The following is an 8,132-nucleotide window of genomic DNA, read 5'->3' on the forward strand; positions in this document are numbered from 1 at the left end:
TTTTATTTATTTATTTTTTTCTCATAGTACCCCCAAGAATTTAAAAACTACTTTCACCCCTGGTCTATAAATTTGGGGCCCTAGTTTTCAACTGTATCGCACAGAATATTCTCCCTTTTCATGACTGTGTTTCTTATAGTGTAACACAAGTCGATATTAATTAATTGGTCAGTCAGATGCGCTCTTTGTTGCCAGTGGCAGCTGTAAATCAGCCTTACCTCCGATAGTTTCCACACTATGGCTTTTCTAGTTTTTCTAGCTTTAGCTGGAAGTGAATCATTGGAAGTCAAAATTAGAAATCAAAGAAGAAAGCGCTGATTTTCATTTAGGACAAGCAGATGCTGGCAGCAGGCACGGCGGAAATTCGGTTTTCCAACTCATACCCCCTCATCATGGAAACAACGCGAAGAAGTTCATGATGCAGCCAGATCGATAGCCGCTGTACGTACAGCTCGGTGTGAACGAATCCATGGTTCGGCGTTGGAGTCGCAGGGCTGCTGCGTCTTTAATAGCAGATTTATTGCAGGCCTCTGCTGAGTCCTTGTGGAAAACCGAGAGCAGCGGAGATACCAGCGGCTGATAGCCCGGTGCTTAACTTCAGGTAAAAATACCACAACTTTTCAGTTTTGATATCAAAGTTGAATATCGGTAATTGCTTTTATTTTAAACAAATTTCCAAAGCAATTCTTTCATGCCGACTGCGGCTAAAAGCGGTAAAAGTGCAGCAGCCACCTTTCATTCAGTTGATAAGGAAAGAAAATGATTACCTATAAATATATTTAAAAGTGATGAGGGCGGTTTAGTTTGGTTTTGACGCCTTTATCCTTTAACGGGCTAATTAGTAATGTTTTCACACTTTAAGCAGTGACAGCTGGGGTCACAAGTCTCTGACGGGGTAATTTCGTGGGTCAAAGGTCAAAAACTTTGGCAGCCACCCTTCTAAGTTACATCAGGTTGCTTTGGGGTTTCATGTTATATTACACGTCTTTGTTGGCCAACTGTTCCTCGGGGCGCTGACATTGCTCTCACATTTCATTTACTTTTACACAATCTGTCCCACCGATCGTAAAATTTTAAAGCCTGATGAGCATGATATTTTTTTCCCGAGCCCCTTATAGGTCTCATTTGTTCTTGCTACAGTAACTTTCCACGACCATGTTAACGCTTGGACAATGTCTCCTATCTTGAAACTAAGCCGGATGCTGGCTCACGGCAGATTGAGATTTCACTGACTGAAAACACGTGAACCCGATTTTGCCTTCAAATTAACTGCTAATCCCAGCAATTCACATATTTTTGACTAATTCAGATGGACATTTTTGGATCAGCTTCCCCTGCATTAAAACAACAAAGGGTAATGTCTGAGATGTGGTGATATAGTTGGGTTTCATGTACTTTTCGTGATGGACTGGATCAAATTTCTGGAAAGAAATGTGACTTAGCTTGTGTGCTAAGCTAAGCTATCAATCTTCTTCTCCGTTTAACAGGCAGATATGAAACATGTTATCCGTCTTCTCATGTAACGCTTGGCAAAAAAACAACACATGAGCGTATTTCCCAGACTGTCAGACGATTCCTGTGACTAATACCAGAGCTGTGTAAATGTGCTTTTGCGTTCATGTTTGGGTCTCTACAGCAACACTGACCATGCAGCTCCGAGCAGCTGAAGTCTGCCATAATGGAGCCAGCGCTTTTATCAGGACAGCCTTAACCGATGAAAGTGACATCATCTCTGGTTTTAGTTTGACGGGGGCTCTGGCCGCACTTCAGACGCAACGACAACCCGATGGAGGAGAAGACAAAGTTTAGTCTGTTTTAGCCGAGATTGTTTCTCTCACCTCTGCACATGCTAGCCGTGTCCAGAGAGCCGTGGGCTTTTTGGACATTTTTATGAAAGGGGCTAATAAAAGTCGACAGTTTAAAAAAAAAAATTAGATTACAAAAGGACCTGAGAAAAGTTTACATAAAATAAGACATGTCCCATGTTGTCATAGTTTCTAAATAGAAACAAAGCTAATTTTAAAAAGCTGTGTACGCCGTTGTCGCTCTTGGAGGCTTATTTAAAATTCATTCAGCTATCTGACAGCAGCTGAATTTTCATTGACCGAATAATTGCTCAATTTGACATTTCGAAAATAAATTTGCTTTACGGAAACACAGCAATTGAAAAAAACAAACAAAAAAAAACTTGTTTTTTGTTATAAAGTTTCGGCCGTAGCAAAATTCGTTTATTTCGTATCACATGTGTAACAACTGGATGCTGCCACTGCAGAAGCCACGAAGAAGAAGACGACAGGAAGTAGTTGGATGATAATTTTTTTAATGACTTATCACGTGAACAAACATGGTCACATGTGATTTGAGGCCACCGTAAAACATGGCTGAAAGTGGAGTAGCAAGAGAAGAATGATGCCAAACAAAGCAGCAAAGCTAAACAGAATGATTTAAAAGAACAGAGTCAAGATGCCCAAGTGTCCTAGTTAAAGCCCTGATGTCTACCTCATTTAAATACTGTGGCAGAACCTTAAAAGAACTGTGCATAAATCAATGCATGCATAATAAAACGTAGCATGTTAAGTAAAATATCTGATAAAACAACACTTAAGAGTTATTGGTACTAAACATAGTTAGTTCTGATTAGTGATAAATCATCAAATTAAATCTGTTGTTTGTTTTCCTACTATTGAGTTCAAATAATTTTTGAACCCGTCAAAGAAAAGACCATCATGCACTGGTGCATCAGCTCTTGGTCGTAAACCAGGGCGAACGTTCTGTTCACTGTGGCGGTTTTTATCCCTCATGTCATTTCTAGACGACACCAAGGTCACAGTCAAGGTCAGTGAAGTCAGTTTATCAGTCACTCAGAAGACCAGCAAGACTCCATCATTTTATTACTTCTGGTTCACTCTGAGCCAGTAAATATTATTTTTAATCTTTGTTTGATGCATTGATGTTTCTTGTATCCATCCATCAAAATCTAGAGCCATTTATCTACATATATAATGATAACATTAAGTTTTGAAATATTTTTATTTTGTGCTAAGTTACAACAGGGTAAAACAAAACAAAAACTTTCACTCAAAACCTTTAAATAGCTTGAATCTGTTTTTATTAGCTGATTTTACCATCTGTGTTACCTAAACAGGTAATTTATTAAATGAATGTTTCTGCAAGCATTTGCAGATATTTGCTGACATTTACAAACCTCAAACACTGTTTTAGAGAGTAAATGCTTTTAAAAAAAAATCATAGATAATCTTAAAATGTCTGACATTTAGCACCATAAACCGAAGGAGTCTGATAGACGCTGTAATGATGTGGTGAGTCCAGCTGGTAGATGACTCAGGCACTAAATGCTTTTCATGGTGCTTTACAAGCCCTCTTGCGTTGAAAAAAAAAAGAAATAATAATAAAATCACGGCGCTTCTCGTCGGACACAGAGTCAAAGCAGGTCTCCGGCTGATTTCTTGTGGCTTTGCCGATGGAAACTGGGTGTTTTCTGAACGCCGCGGCCCGTCGTCGTCGCCGCTCCTGATGGCCCCTGTTTGTGCCGCTGGGCATCTCTCGTTCTTCACGCGTCGCTCTCGGTGCGCAGCTTGTGCTAACACATGACGGCATGGAACACGTCGAGGGGGGAAATGTGTTTGTAATTTGCTCGCCCTCCTCCGCCTCCCTGCCCCCGTCGCCGCTGCACCCATCTGCACATGCGATCGTATTAACTCGTTGGGTATTTGCGCGCGCTCCCTGGGGGGGCATGATGTTAAAGGAGTCGGAGCCAGGACCTCCCCGATGAGAGAGAGGAGCAATCTTTGGTTTTATGAATATGCTCAGGGAAAGTATTAGGAAGTTTAATGCTGCGTGCACGAGCGAGCTGGTTTCCAGCTAAGATGTGGCTGAAACGCCTGACGTTCCAGCTGCTTTAATTTGGCGGGTCAGCAGCTGGGAAGCATCTCATTCAGGAGGAAATCTGCTGGATGGATTATCTCCGACGCCAGCTTTATTATTATGTTCGATTTGAAAGTACCTTTGAGTTCTTTCTTTTTTTTTTTTGGATGGGGGTACGGAGGGGGTGGAGTTGTTCTCATTTCGCTCTCTTGGCCTTGGTTTTCCTCGCCACTGCCGTCCTCCTTTATCTTCCGCGCTCCGTGCTGCTTTCCACTTATCCGACTTCCTGCGCTCCTCGGAGCGAAGCGATAAAACAGAACCAAATCCCACATGTGCTGCTCCGGGCCTCAACCTGCAGCGCGAGGATGTGACTGACGTCTCTGTTACATCCCTGCTTGTACTCCAGTACGGGTCAGAGGGTGACCTCTGACCCGCCGGGCGCTCCCTCTCCCGGTCTGATCTGCCTGATGGATGGCGCTCTGTCCGTGCTTGTTCTGGGACTTTTCACTTCTTTCTTCATTTGTCAGTAAGTCTTCCTTCCTCCTGCTGATAGATTTCCTTCCAGCTGACAGTCTGTCTGTCTGCAGATGCACACATCTGTTTGTCAGGTAATTAATGTGTGTCCAAAATAGTGCCGTCAATCCATTGATCCCCACAGGAGCTCTGTGATTAATAATGGTTAAGTTTTAAGGAAATGTTTCTCTTGTCTCAATCCCAACATGTTGGTTTTTCCAGGTTTCCATATTCAGGAAAGGTTTAAAAGAAGTGGTTTTGTTTCCAACGTTAATTCAGAAATGTTAACTATAAACTGGTTATTTTTGGTGGAAGGATAATTCATCGTTAAATACAAACATCTTGGTTTCATCCAAACGTCCACCACAGTGTCTTTCTAAAGGGCCAGTACTGGGTAAGGTCAACTGTTTTTAGCTTTACATCATGTTATAATGTTATTCCCTCATCAAAGACATACCTGGAGTGTTGCCTTGAGAAACCGTTTAATCTCCGTGGCAACCATTCTGCTGTGCAGAACACCTGGGTGGACTTAGCCCCACCTTTGAGACGCAGCTCCTCCTCCGAGCTGCAGCTTACCTGAGAGAAGGTCAAAACATCAACCAGCCCCCCAACTTTTACTAAACCAAAATGACCTTTAAACTTTCATTAATATCTTCAAAGCCAAAGCAGCACAAACACATTTTTTTGCTGCACAAACGTAGTCAAGTTGATTCATACGAATTTTGTCTGAATTGAAGAAGGTGGAGAGGCTGGTTGGCCTTTCTTGACCTCTGGAAACATTTCTTAATATCTTTCCTGCACAAATGTTTGACACCAATTTTGTCTTATTTGAAGAAAGTGGGGAGCCAACTTCACTCAGGTATTCAGCTCCCAAGCTTCTGAGCTTCTGCCTCGCCATTTCCCCCGCTCAGCTCCTGCAGACAAGCCAGCAGCAATTAGCAAACACCTGGTGAAACTGCAAATCTGCTTACGAGCTACTTTCCAGTTAAAAACGTTGTTAAAGGGTTAATAGACGAGCGATGCTGAGATGACTTCCTGAAGGTGGAGTTTCATAAAGAGCAGGAGTTTTTAAAGAGACTGAGGAACAATTTCAAGCCGTTAAATTACAAAGTCAAATTTGTTTTTAGTCATATTTGATATATATGTTTTTTTATAACAACTGAAGTTAACATAGTTACTTATTGTGCTATAAAATAGCACTATGTGCCTGGAAAACACATAATACTGCCCCTTTAAAGTGAAATTTGCCATTCAGCACAAAAGATTAACCATCCTCACTCATCTTTTCACTCGTTTTAGCGACTCTGCATAGTTGATTGCAGTACAAGACCATATGGCACGCTGCTGTGAACTGGGTAACCCCACAAGAGAGACGCCGTTAGATTAAAGTAAGTAAAGTGATTAGTCTGCATTATGTAATATTAGTTTTAGATTAATCGCATATGTTAGCTTTGACACCCCAAGTCCAAAAACATAATTGCTTTTGGGTGAATTAGCTGATCGCTGGTAAATAACATCCATGCTGATGCTTCGGCTTATTCAGAAAAAATATCTGCTGAACAAAAACCAGGCGAAGGTAATGTCACTTTCAACGATTTGTAGGAGAGGACTGGAGAATTTTGACGGTTCCCAGCAGAGCCCTCGGAGAGGGGGCCTGGTGTCAGGACAACGCTTCCTCATGTCAGAAAAACAAATGGATGAAATCGGTGAGCGAAAGGGAGGAAAAGGGAGAATGATGGAAGCAGAGATGGAGGAGGTGGGGATGAGGAAAGGTGGACTTAGTGGATTAATATCCTGTTTGCTTAGACACAAATCAGCAGTTTTGCACAGCATTCTTGTCCCAGCGTTTGTTCTCTTTTCATCCACCAAGCCTAATTTTTATCTATATTTATTCACTTTTCTTTTACCAAACATCTCAGAGGAACCATAGGACATATTCTCTTTCCCAGATTTTCTGAGCTGGTTCACGCAGCAGCACCTCATGATATGACACTGACTGCACCAACGCAGTCAAACGATCTCAAAACTGTGATTGATGCGCTGATAAAAATTGAGCTCCAGATCAGCAACGAGTCGTATTAGCTGAGAGGATGATGGAATAAGTGGACCAAGAGTAGGAGAGGAGCACAAAAACGGTTTAAAAACGAGTGAGAAGGACTCGTCTCTGTCTCTGTTATGACGTTTTCATTCAGTCAGACAGTTAAGTTTTGATCCCTTCTTCAAATAATTTCAGTTTTATTGCGGCGCAGCCAAGCATTCAATCTCAACTGGCAAGAAAAGACAATGACACAATGCTAACTACCGTAGTAGCAGTGGCTCCATTAGTTTCTTTTGCTTTGACACAGTAAAATGCAGTATTGCTGAGTCGGAGTACTTTCTATAAGAAGAAGAAAAACTGAAGCATATTTACTGGCTGAAATAGCTATTATGTCAATGATTTTGTCCTGGAAAGAGACACAAGTAAATGGTAATACACCAGCTAAAGAGTACTTTACATTTAAAGACCTACAAGGAGAATATGGTCATGGTAGCTAAAGTTTTATTGATAACTTTGTCAAGGATAGAGACACAGTTAAACACAGAAGCGCTGAACCTGAAGTACTTTTAAGAAAAACGAAGGGGAAACAGAATCAGTTATTTTTAGTGCCTCTGTGCAGGAAACATAAAATTATGACGAAAACAACAACAAAAGGCACAATCTACATATTTAATTACAGTGAGGGTTCCAGCTGGGAACGAGACGTCGCTAAATACAGAAGCACCGACTCCGGCGCGTGAAGAAAAACAAAGGGAACGTCCATAAATGACGGCAGCAATAACCCTGTCACCTGCACCTTTTCACAAAAGCAGCACAAGTGGACGCAGATTCACTTGAGTATTTTCTATGGCAAGAAACAGAAAGATGGAACACATAGTTAGTGGTTGCAGTAACACCATCGATGGATTCCTAAAGGAAAGAGATAAAGTAAGGACTGCTTCGTGTGGGTAAAAGAACAAAAACGAGTGAATAAAGTTTATAGCTTCAAAGAGAGCTTTCTACTGGTTCTGTTAAATAACGTCGACCCTAACGGTGGGAGAGGGGCGCTGTGTGTCTGTGCCTTGTGAACATTTTGGTGAAGATAAGCTTGTTCTTCATTCAGTGAGGTTACTCGCATCTGTAGAGCATCCAGTAATTTTACTCGGGTTAGAGTGAAAAGAGTTGTAAAAATACTCCTGAAAGTAAATTTGTTTCCAAAACGTTAGTCAAGTAAATGTAAGTTTGAGTTTGATGCGTTTATGAACATGCTGCTGTCATGGAGTGAAGGTTGATTTCTTTTTTTTCCATCATGACTTCCACAGAGAAGGATGTAAACTCAGTGACGGCAACGACCACAGACAACTATAACAACACAAACAGAGAAAACAGGAAAGTGGTCACTGGCGTTTTAAGAATCTGTGTTTTACCATTTTGTATCGTTGGTTGTTGTTCTGGCTTTTGAAACGCTCTGATTGTGGAAAGATCTGTGGCCTGGCAGCTTCCATGATGGTGAAAGACACTAAATAACCTCGCTGTGCCTGGCCAGACATCTTGGTTTTTAAAAATAAAATCCCCGTTCATCCCGCCCTTCCTCTTCTCGTTCGGCCACCCGCCACAGTCAAAGTAGGTGTTGTGATTTACCGAGTGAGAGTTTGTGGCTCTGTGTTCATCTGTGTGCAGATATATGTGTGTGTGTGTGTGTGTGTGTGTGTGTGTG

General features: G+C 41.7%; 1 protein-coding gene across 2 annotated transcripts in view; it reads left to right on the plus strand.

The window, feature by feature from the left end:
• The window catches only part of col26a1 (collagen, type XXVI, alpha 1), a 39,943-nt gene that overhangs the window by 10,384 nt on the left and 21,427 nt on the right, over window positions 1–8,132 (plus strand). The window lies entirely within an intron of this gene.

Source organism: Poecilia reticulata, linkage group LG13 (genome assembly GCF_000633615.1).
Source record: "Poecilia reticulata strain Guanapo linkage group LG13, Guppy_female_1.0+MT, whole genome shotgun sequence".
NCBI classification, from domain to species: domain Eukaryota; kingdom Metazoa; phylum Chordata; class Actinopteri; order Cyprinodontiformes; family Poeciliidae; genus Poecilia; species Poecilia reticulata.